At 35.8% G+C, this 12,671-nt stretch overlaps 1 protein-coding gene across 2 annotated transcripts in view; it reads right to left on the bottom strand.

The window, feature by feature from the left end:
• Positions 1 to 10,421, bottom strand: part of LOC121407476 — a 53,328-nt gene extending 42,907 nt beyond the window's left edge. For both annotated transcript variants that reach the window (XM_041598566.1, XM_041598568.1), the window contains exon 1: positions 10,319 to 10,421. The gene's annotated coding sequence lies outside the window, so the exon portion shown is untranslated. The remainder of the gene's footprint in view (positions 1 to 10,318) is intronic.
• Positions 10,422 to 12,671: the final 2,250 nt, after the last annotated feature.

Below are 12,671 nucleotides of genomic sequence, written 5' to 3'. Positions count from 1 at the left end.
GTGAGACAAAAACAAGTGGAATGCCTCTAACGGTCTCACCTGCATCACGCAATTCAATATAGCAGCAGTGCTGACTTTGAAAACTACTATAACTCGCAAAAGATGTTCAGTGATACTTGGTTACTCTTATTTCCACGTCTTATGAACTAGACCAATACACTTACAGAGATATGATGGTAATTCAACAAATACCCCCAGCATGGCAAAAGTTCATTGACCTCAAATGACCTTTGACCTTGATCATGTGAACTGAAACTCGCAAAGGATGTTCAGTGATACTTGATTACTATTATGTTTAAGTTTCATGAATCAGATCCTTAAACTTTCAAAGTTATAATGGTAATTCAAAAGATACCCCCAATTCTGCCAAAGTTCATTGACCTTTGACCTTGGTCATATGACCCAAAATGCGCACAAGATGTTCAGTGATACTTGATTACTATTATGTTTAAGTTTCATGAATCAGATCCTTAAACTTTCAAAGTTATGATGGTAGTTCAAAAGATACCCCTGATTCGGCCAAAGGTCATTGACCCTAAATGACCTTTGACCTTGGTCATGTGACATGAAACTCGTGTAGGATGTTCAGTGATACTTGATTAACCTTATGTCTAAGTTTCATGAACTAGGTCCACATATTTTCTAAGTTATGATGACATTTCAAAAGCTTAACCATAGGTTAAGATTTAGATATTGATTCTCCCAACATGGTCTAAGTTCATTGACCCTAAATGACCTTTGGGTCATTCCATCTGGATTCACCCAGTGGTTGCACCCGACCACCTCAGAATTCATTGTAAATTGGTACACATAAAATTCACCATGGCCCAAGCACAGAACAAAAAAAATTAGTCAAATCGGTCCGTCGGTTCTCGCGCTACGGCCCACCCTTTTCTCCTTGTTTTGACGAAAATGGGCGTGACCTTCAACTTCCAATGGTCATTGCGTCCTAACGTGTTGACCAATTTTCACGAAACTGGTACCATGTAATAGGAAATTCAGAGAGGAATCCAAAACATGCATAATGTCTTGGAGCGATTTATAAGGTAATGACCCTTGACCTTTACTTTGACCTTGAATTTGACCCCCGGACAAATAATTTTTGACTTGATTTTCGTGTATGTTAATTATTTGTATGATATTGACAAAATATGTTAAAACCAATGATGATATTTTATTTCTTCACCTTTTAAAACTCTTCCAAAGATACCATGAAATTTCACTCTAGTCCCACATACTGATATTCATGTTAGTAAAGTGTTCACAAGTTACATGATTTCTTCCAATCTTAAGTCACAGTATGCAAACACATGAAAAGTAATTAAGCTCATCAGTTCACAAACGAAACATTAATGCTCATTAATAGGTATGCGTTTAGGCATTTTGATGTTCAGCAATATATATCATATATATATATATATATGTATATATATATTCTTGTTAGTAAAGTGTTTACTTTTATCATCAAATTGTTGAGTATTTGCTTATTTAAGGCTCCCATAATTGCTGTACATCAAAATGCCTAAACAGATACCTATTCATGAGCATAAATGTTTCATTTGTGAACTGATGAGCTTAATTTCTTATCATGTGTTTGCATATTGTGACTTAAAGGGGAAGTTCACCCTGAAGAAAACTTTGTTGTAAAAATAGCAGAAAAAATAGTAAAAAATATTGGTGAAGGTTTGAGGAAAATCCGTTAAAGAGTAAGAAAGTTATTAGAGTTTAAAATTCTGGATTTGTGACGTCATAAACGAGCAGCTGCCCCATGTGTTATGTAATATAAAATGTATGAAATTCAAATTTTGTATGGCTCCTGATGATTTAATTTTAGTTTCTTTTCATGATCGGGTGTGAAAAGATTTGTCTATTGATATACAAAAGTTACAGTGAAAACCATTTTCAATTTTCTGAGAAAATGACATTTCATTGATTTTTTACCATTCGCTATGTAGGAATGCTGCTCGCATATGACGTCACAAATCAAATAATTGAAATTCTAATAACTTTTTAATTATTTGATGAATTTTTCTCAAACCTTCGGCAATATTTTTTATTATTTTTTCTGCTATTTTTACAATGAACTTTTTGTCAGGGTGAACTTCCCCTTTAAGATTGGAAGAAATCATGTAACTGGTGAACACTTTACTAACATGAATATCAGTATGTGGGACTAGAGTGAAATTTCATGGTATCTTTGGAAGAGTTTTAAAAGGTGAAGAAATAAAATATCATCATTGGTTTTAAAATATTTTGTCAATATCATACAAATAATTAACATACATGAAAATCAAGTCAAAAAATTATTTGTCCAGGGGTCAAATTCAAGGTCAAGGGTCACGACCTTATAAATCGCTCCAATACATTATTTGATGCATGTTTTAGATTCCTCTCTGAATTTCCTTTTGATTGGTACCAGTTTCGTGAAAATTGGTCAACATGTTACGACGCAATGGCCATCGAAAGTTGAAGGTCACGCCCATTTTTGTCAAAACAAGGAGAAAAGGGAGGGCCGTAGCGCGAGAACCGACGGACCGAAGTGACTAATTTTTTTTGTTTTGTGCGTGGGCCATGGTGAATTTTATGTGTACCAATTTACAACAAATTCCGAGAGGGTCGGGTGCAAAATTGCACTTTCATTGGGTGAATTTGCATGGAATGACCCCTTTGACCTTGGTCATGTGACATGAAACTCAGGCAGGATGTTTAGTAATACTCGATTAACCTTATGGTCAAGTTTAATGAACTAGGTCCATAAACTTTGTAAGTTACATGTATGCTGTCATTTCAAAAACTTAACCTTCGGTTTAATAAGATTTGGTGTTGACGCCGCCGTCGCCGTCAGAAAAGCAGCGCCTATAGTGTCACTCTACTATGCAGGTGAGACGAAAATGGCCAAAAACCCCGGCTACATTAAATTTCCTACATAAACCTGTGCCACTGCTGTTCAGTACCATTTTCAGGCTACTTATTCCTTGTGAAAACGGCAAAAAAAACCGGTGAATTGAAGAGACAGGGATCCGGTAAGAGGAGCAACAATACAGAGAGAAAACAGCCTTGCGAACTGATAGTGTGATATGCATAGCATAAAATCAAGAGAAAACAGAGAGAAAAGGGCAAACAATAACCATAGCTCCTGCAACCATCTCATTAAAATGGAGCCTGTGGACAAACATTGATAGAATTGAGATGGGTGCATTTCTTTTATTTCTTTTTTTTGGGGGGTGGGGTGTTTTCAGGTATTATTTTGGTACCACTGCCTTTACTTGAGAAAATCCAATATGTATGGTGAGGCTCTGGGCGCCCGTGCTTTGCCCTGGCGTTGTCTGGGTTAGGCGAACAATAGTGTGATATGCATTGCATAAAACGGCAGAAAACAGAGACAAAAGGATGAATTGATAGTAAGATATGAATAGCTTGAATGGAGAGAAAAGGGCTAGAAATCGGAGAGGAAAGGGCTAAAAAATGGAGAGGAAACATAGATGAAAGGGCTGGCCATTGTAAAGATTAATACCATTTCAAATGATGCAAATCACTTTGCATACACTTTCTTTTCATAGTCCACACTTCATTTTTGTCACCCTTTCTAGCTCTTATAACTGAGGCTCGTTTCTCAACACCATCATAAGTCTAACTTCTTGACTAAATCGGAGATAATGAGCTCCTTGTCCGCCAACTGTTTCACGAAGCCCTCTTTGCCAAGAATGGGGACAACAACTTGACTAAATATTGATGACATCTCCAAAGTCCGAACCTGTCATAACTTCTTTCTTAATGACGTATTGGCATCACGTGGGTATGACAGGTATGACTAAGACAGTAAAAAGTGCCTCAGAATTTGATAATTACAATCTTACATTATAAATCATAGAGGTTGAAATTACATTGCAAAAAACAAGTGTAATAGATCATTCAATAATTGATGCAATAAGTGATGCACAGAAACTATAAACACCATTGTTAAAATGCCACAAAATAATTCATTTTAAAATAGTATAATAATTGAATCGATAAAGATTCTACCACTTCAGGCCATCCATAACTGGACTCATATTAGTTGTTTTCAGACTCTTATCAACATTTTGATTACCGTAAATTGTATCTCTAATTTATGCATAGAATTCATCAAATCTTGGGCCCGTTGCATAAAACTTTTGCCATGAAAAACTCTGGCAAATAAACAAAAACTCTAAAAAACTAAATTATGCCATTGAAAATTACACATTAAAAAAATGGGAAAAAATTTGCCAGAAATTTTTATAGTACAAATTTTTTGCAACTAGGGCCCGTTTCTCAACACATGGACAAGTTAGTCATATCTTTATCCACCAACCACGGAGTTAGTTCCAATCTCACTAAACCTGTTTCTCGAAAGGCTTCCTAACTAGAATAACTTGATATTGATACTATCGGTAAAAAGAGCAGACGAGACGTAGCCTTAGTCACCAAATAGCATAATTTTCAAAAAGAAAAATTATAACAAAATTGCAAATATTGTGATAAATTAGGAAATAATCTTTTCAAAATAATAGGTGAATTATGCATCATACCAGGGTGACCAGACGTCCCGTATTTCCCAGGATCGTCCCGTATTTTGCCCCTTTGTCCCGGCGTCCCAACAAACCCTTCCCGGGACGCCTATTTGTCCCGTGTTTCAAAATATTGAACAAATTGTAATTAACACATTTAAAAGTGACGAATTTTCATCAAATAACCAACAGGTGATGAAGCAGAGACAGCAATAAAATCGATAACTGTAAACTTTTGCAAGTTCTGTGGTGATTTTCTTGCTAACCCATGCACATTGCAAACGAACTGGCCTCCTGTGTGAGGCAAGCTACTAGCTGTACGTTTGGAGCAGATTGTCAGTGGTGCAAACAATGACATGCTAAACAATTTTTCCACCAAAATAATCACAAAATCGGGGGGAAATTTTTATAATTATAAAGTTATTATGGATTCTCATATTGCTGATTTGGAGATGTACATAAGTTATTAAGTTATTGAGTTTTCATAACTAGATCTAGTTGTTTCAGCTTTCGTTTTGAGTCTTGTTGTGTATGATGTCGCGATGTTTCATCTTGCTTTTAATTTTGACAATGTTCACTTTGAAATTTCATTAATTTCTGAAACATTTTAGTTTGTTAAAATTTTTAAAATATATTTATAAAACCTCTGAATATCATTATGATTTTTGTTCGATGATTGGATTGTTTTTGTTTTCTTGAAGTTTGGACTTTTTCCTCTTTCTTTCTATTCTATCCTTCTTTTTTCATCCTTCTAAAGGCTTCTATCCATGCTACTTGCCCTTTTTGTTCCACTCTTTATTTCCTATCTTTCTTTCCAGATCCTTTCTCTCTGTGTTAATTTGTCTTTCATTCCTTCTTTATAGAATTTCCTTTTCATTTCCTTCATTCTTTCTTTCCAATAACTTTTGTTTGCTTCCTTCTCCCTTAATTCCTCTCCTTTTTCTTTTCGTTCTTTCTCTCCTTCCATCATTATTTTTTAAATTCTTTCTTTCCTCTTTTTCCTCCTTTCATTCATTCATTCTTTATTTTATTTTTTCCTTCTAATTCTTTCCCCTTATTCTTCATCTCCCTCCCTTCCTTCCTTCTTTCCTTCCTTTCCGTCTCCTTCCTCCTCCTTTTTTCTTACTTTCTTTGTTTCTTTCTCTCCTTTATTTTGTCACATTTATTCATCTTAATTCCCTTCATTTCTTTTTCTTTCTTTCTTTCTATATTCAATTCAAAGAATGAATGAAACCTTTTTTTCTCTTTTATTCTTTCTTTCATCCTTCTTTTATTCTAACTTTCTTTTACTTTTTTTTATTTTTATTTTTTCTTAAGTCATCCATTTTCTTTCATCTTTTCTTTCTCTCCTTCATTCTTTCGTTCACCCTCGATGCCTTCCAATTCTTTATATTTTTTCACAAGCCTTCTTTGTTGATCTTTCTTGTCGATTGTCCCGTATTTCATTTCGTGAAATCTGGTCACCCTGCATCATACATACTTAGACCATGAAGACTGGAGCATTCAATAGCAGAAAAAATTAAATCATGAATAATTCATTTCATGACTAAACAAGTGGAATGCCTCTGGCCGTCTCACCTGCATCACGCGGTTCAATATAGCAGCAGTGCTGACTTTGAATACTACTCGAACTCGCACAAGATGTTCAGTGATACATGGTTACTCTTATGTCCACTTTTTATGAACTAGACCAATAAACTTACAGAGATATGATGGTTATTCAACAAAAAACCCCAACATGGCCAAAGTTCATTGACCTTACATGACCTTTGACCTTGATCATGTGACCTGAAACTCGCACAGAATGTTCAGTGATACTTGATTACTCTTATGTACAAGTTTCATGAATCAGATCCATAAACTTTCAAAGTTTTGATGGTAATTCAACTGATACACCAAATTCGGCCAAAGTTCATTGACCCTAAATGACCTTTGACCTTAATCATGAGACCTGAAACTTGCACAAAATATTCAGTGATGCTTGATTACTATTATGTCCAAGTTTCATGAATCAGATCCATAAACTTTCAAAGTTATGATGGGAATTCAACAGATATCCCCAATTCGGCCAAAGTTCATTGACCCTAAATGACCTTTGACCTTGGTCATGTGACGTGAAACTCATGCAGGATGTTCAGTGATACTTGATTAACCTTATGTCCAAGTTTCATGAACTAGGTCCATATATTTTCTAAGTTATGATGACATTTCAAAAACTTAACCTCAGGTTAAGATTTCGATGTTGATTCCTCCAACATGGTCTAAGTTCATTGACCCTAAATGACCTTTGACCTTGGTCATGTGGCATGAAACTTTAATAGGATGTTCAGTAATACTTGATTAACCTTATGGCCAAGTTTCATGAACTAGGTCCATATACTTTCTAAGTTATGATGTCATTTCAAAAACTTAACCTCAGGTTAAGATTTGATGTTGACGCCGCCGCCGCCGTCGCCGCCGCCGCCGCCGCCACCGCCGCCGTCGGAAAAGCGGCGCCTATAGTCTCACTCTGCTTCGCAGGTGAGACAAAAATCACTTGTGGACGTTGAGATGGGTACCCCCGGGATATCCCATTTTAATAGTTTATGAAAGTAAACCATCATAACGGTTTTCTTTGTAAAATTATGATAATTATACGGTTTTTAATGGTTCCAAACGTAATCAAAAAATAGTACAACAAAACATTTCTAATCATCGATATCGAAACATACAATATTTGACAAATTATATGCATAAACTAGAGAAAGAATTTATTCAACTGTTAAGGGGTCTGAAAACAACAAATATGAGTTCAGTTGTGGATGGCCTGATGTGGTAGAATCTTTATCGATTAAATCATTTTACTATTTAAAAATGAATGCTTTTGTGGCGTTTTACCAACAGTTTTTATAGTTTCTTTGTATTACAATTATCATTGAACGCATTAACCCACTTGTTTTGTGATGTAATTTCAACCTCTATGATTGATTACGTAGGATTATGATTTTAAAATTTCTAGGCACTTTTTGCATGTCATAGTCTACCCAAGTGATGCCTCTACGTCATTAAGATAGAAGTTATGACAGGTTAGGAGGTGTCATTAATATTTAGTACTCAGGTTGTTGTTCCCGATCTTGGTAAAGAGGGCTTTGTGAAACAGTTAGCGGACAAGTAGCTCACTATCTATCTTCGATTTAGTCAAGAAGTTAGACTTATGACGGTGTTGAGAAACGGGCCCCTGTCCCCTGATGTTTTGGTATCTGAAGAATTAATCAATTTATGTTAGGCCTACATGTACACTATATTTCGATGTTTGGAATCTTAAAAAGACATACAATTATCATCATTCTACAAAGAAAACCATTACAGTTCACTTCCGGAAACTATTAAAATTTGATATCCCGGGGGTACCCATCTCAACATCCACATGTGATTTTTTAGTCATGAAATGAATTATTCATAATTTAATTTTCTAAGCAATCGAATGCTCCAGTCTTCATGTTTTAAGTATATGAATTATGATGCATATTTTGCTTCTGCTATCATTTTGATTAGATGCGTTTCCAAATTCATCCCAATAATTGCAGTTTTATCACAAGTTTGCTTTTTGAAAATCATGCTATTTTGTGACTAAGCTACGTCTTGTCTACTCTTAGCTCTTTCTACCAATAGCATCAATATCAATTCAAAGCATTCTAGCTAAGGTTAGGAGTAGGAAAACTTTCGTGAGACGGATTTCGTAAGATTGGAACCAACTATGTGGTTCGTGGATAATATAACTTGTCCAGTTGTTGAGAAACGGGCCCCAGGCCCCGGCGGGTATCAATGTGCTGTGGTAAGAGAGGAAGAGAACGGCAAAAAATATCTGACGCCCAAACCGGGGCAGTACGTAAGGGCACTAGTATTCAACCCGGCATAATTCAAAGATTTTGACATATTCCCCAAAATACTTAGAAATATGGAATCTATCTTAATTTCATACCTTTGTTATTTCCAGGGTAATCTGTTGTCAGTATTTTCTTTATCAATCTGTCGACTGTATGCGCGGAGGATCGAATTATGCGGCGATGGCCTTTTACACTGAATGGCACTAGTATTCAACCTAGTGTCTAGATAGCAAATATCAAAAGGGTTGAGATAGCTAAACTAAATCCATCTAGATCTATGTAAGTCTCTGGCTTCTATTAATTCCCTGTTTGGTCTCATCTCAAATGGTCTAGTCCATATTCGGATGGGACAAGGGCAAATTGACAAACAGAGGGCCATCTTTCATCGCTAGGTTGAATACAAGTGCCGAGGGATTGAATACTAACTAGTGCCAAAAACCCTTGCCGTATAATTCGATCGCCCGCGCAAACAGTCGACTGGTTGAAGAAAAAAATAACGGAAAAAGAATAACCAGCATTTGCTCTTTGAAATAAGACGGGTCTGAAATTCAGGTAAATTCTATATTTCTCTATAGAGTCTATTTGAGGAAACTCTCAAAACGGGTTGAATACTAGTGCCCTTTTGTTAGCTTATTGTTTTATTAAATATTAGTTTGTCAGGTTTGTCTCATACATGTGGATTTTTATTCCTTACAGCATGCAGAAATATAGACCAAAAGCTTAGGTCTCTGTTATGTTGGTTGTTCAGCTGAACTCTGTTGGCTTCTCTCACCAAATAAATGAGACCGAAGTTTCTAGTGCGATCTGTACAGGGGACTCAATGGCCATATGTTTATGTACTTAAGAATAAGATCGGACAAAACGGGGAAGTGAATTTGCGTGACAGCCGAGGTAAGTTACTGTTTTTGTTCCTTTTGACTTTATTTTCTCCGTTTTTTGGCAATTAATGCCAAGAGGAAATATTAATTTGCATTTTGATCGCAATAATTGTCAATTTTTTTATTCATTAAAGACAAAAATTGAAGAGCCCCGACGGGGGTATTTTGCATTGCAAGTCCCCTAATGGTGGCTGCACGATAGACCAAAAGCTTCGGCCTCTGTTTTGTTGGTTGTTCAGCTGAACTTCGTTGGCTTCACTCACCAAATACAGAGACCGAAGTTCAAACGCGATCTGTACAGGGGACTCAATAGCCATATGTTTATGTACTTAAGATCGGACAAAATGGGGATTTGAATTTGCGGGACAGCCGAGGTAAGTCACTGTTTCTGTTCCTTTTAACTTCATTTTTCTCCGTTTCTTGGCAATTAATGCCAAGAGGGAATATAAATTTGCATTTTGGTCACGTTAATTTTCAAAATTTTTATTAATTAAAGGCAAAAAATGAAAAGCCCCGACGGGGGGATTTTGTGTTGCAAGTCCTCTAATGGTGGCTGCACGATAGCGAGCCGTCTGTGTACGAGGAGAATATAAAAAAAAGTTAAAAATCTCCTCGAAACAGACGGCTGCCAGCTGTCTAGCTGCACGATAGCGAGCCGTCTGTGTACGAGGAGAAATTTTTTTTTTAAATGTTAAAAAACTCCTCGAAACAGACGGCTGCCAGCTGTCTAGCAGAAATACAGAATAATAAGAGCCATGAGCAATATCAAATGATTTTGTGTGTGTGTGAAATATCAATAAAATTCAGCTAGAGTACCGTAGTCCCATTTTTTGTGCGCAAGTAGGCCTACAATGACTGAGGTCTACGCTACGCGCATATCCCCCCTAAACTGCCGACTGACCACAGTCCCACTCATCTATTATCATGTATTGATCGTGTGGAGATTGGCATTATTGTCTTGAATTATTAGGCGAATTCAACATCAATCTGAGAAAAAAATGTATCTATGTTTGAATTAAATCTTCCTCTGAAACTTAGGACTCACCATGACATAAATACTTCTTGAAAATCCCCGAAAATAGTAGTACTAGACATGACGTACTTCTAGACAATTGGAAATCCCCCTGCAAGCCAATGTTGCCGATCTGTAAAATAAATATCCAGTAACACTCAATTTCTTCGAGTGAATTTTAAATTTACAACTAATGCTAGTCAATATTCTATTATTTTCAAAAAATTATTCATACTATTTTAAAATATATATTTTGCAATAATATGTTAAGTAATTTTAAACCAAAAATATAAATGTGGAAAAGTTTGGGAAATCCCCGAAGATGATATCATGCTTGGTGAATCCCCTAAAGTAAAAATTATCTAAAAGGTGCAGTTTTGAGGTAGCACGTCTGAAAATGGACAAGAGTGAAACATTTGATAAGGCCATTTTGGTTAATAAAAGATTACAAAATAATAGTAATGGATATTAGTGCAACAGCATTAGTACAGACTTAAGCATAGGCGGATCCAGGGGGCGAGGGGCCCGCCCCCCCCCCCCCCCCATTGGCGGAGAAAAAAAAAGACAAAAAGACAAAAAGGGGGAAAGAAAGAAAAAATGAAAAAGAAGGGAAAGAGAGGAGAAAAAGAAAGAGAAACATAAGAGGAGGAAGACGAGTGAATAAAATAAGAATTAAGATGAGGGGAAGACTTGGAAAATGATTTTTAAAATCTTTCATGTCGGGATATAAAATTTTCGCTCGCGCTTCGCGCTCGCATTGCCTTTTAGACGATTTACAATATGGAGCTTAAGATATCAATTTTGAAGTCAATATACAAACATATTTCAGCTCGGAAATTGAACTTTCTTTATTTTGTTTGATTTACAAATTTATTTTAAAATAATGCTCTGTGAAAAATTCTGTTTTATGGTCTGAATATTAACATTTTTGCTTGCGCTGCGCTCGCAAAATGTGATTTGTCAGGTACCTATTATTTTCCTGTATTCCATAAAGTTATCAAAATATCCCTATTCAGGTCAGATTGTCACAACGTACCAGCTATAGCGCTGCACGCTATCATTTTTATTGGTGAGTTATGTATATCTCCATTTTAATTCTAAAACAAACTACTTAAAAACCCCATTTGATGACAGTTTATCATAATTTCTGCTCGCGATTTCCGCTCTCATTGTTGAACTCATGCATCTTATTCATAATTACAAAAGTGCTTTAAAACAAAGTCTAGGTTTCAGGCCATAATGTTAAAAGATTTTGCACTCTCATGTTAGGAATTAAATAGGAAGATAGTCATCATTTTCATATGATGACATAATGTCCTTATAGAATGTCCCGGCCCTATGTCAAAGGCGGGGTCAAAGGACAAAGTAATAATAATGAAACTTATCAGCTCTTTTTAAACTGTGATCCATATCCACGGTACCTCACAATTTTCCCACAAAGTGCGTGAAATCCAGAGCTTAAATTGACCCTTTTTCAGATCGGAATATCATATATTTTCAGCTCGCGCTTTGCGCTTGCTTTATTGAATTTCATGTTAAAAAAGTACTTAGAATATCCAAATCCTAGGTCAAAATCTGAAGCACATTCAGATATGCAGTTTGTTCTCTATTTAAATCATTATCCAGTTTCAGATCACAATATCAAAAAATGTCTGCTCGCGCTTTGCGCTCACATTATTAATGAATGTAGGAAACTTTCCAATTACTCATCCTTTTCATGATTTACAAAACATGAATAGAGTGTCCAGAATTTTTTCGCTCGCGCTTCGCACTCGCATCAATTGTTTATACTTATCCTTAACATGATTACAAAAAGTGCTTAGAATTTCCATTCTTCAGGTACAAATGTCAAAATTTTCAGCTTGCGCTTCGCGCTCGCATTATTTGATAGTTAAAATACGTAACGCCTTCATGGCTAAGAAGCAGCCATTAGCATATCCTTTTTTAATCAGATCAAAACGTATATTAGAAATAAATGATTTTTTTTTCTGCTCGCGCTTTGCGCTAGCTATTAATTTAGGAAGATTTCCAATTGCTAATCCTTTTCATGATTTACAAAATATGAATATAGTGCTCCATTTTTATGATTAAATCTCGAATTTTTCAGCTCGCACTTCGCGCTCGCATTAATTATTTAGTTATATACTTATCGTTTTCCTTTCTTCAGGTAAAAATGTCAAAATTTTCAGCTCGCTCTTCGCGCTCGCATTATTTCACAGTCATGATAGTTGAAATATGTAACGTCTTCATGGCTAAGAAGCTGCCGTTAACAGATCCTTAGATCAAAACGCATATATAGAATTTCTGCTCGCGCTTCGCGCTCGCACTTTATAGATAAGTCTCATGATATTATATGAATATATATATATATATATATAGAACTTAG

Source organism: Lytechinus variegatus, chromosome 2 (genome assembly GCF_018143015.1).
Source record: "Lytechinus variegatus isolate NC3 chromosome 2, Lvar_3.0, whole genome shotgun sequence".
In the NCBI taxonomy this organism is placed as follows: domain Eukaryota; kingdom Metazoa; phylum Echinodermata; class Echinoidea; order Temnopleuroida; family Toxopneustidae; genus Lytechinus; species Lytechinus variegatus.
The sequence above is the reverse complement of the archived record's forward strand: the minus strand, read 5'-3'. Positions and strand labels throughout refer to the sequence as shown.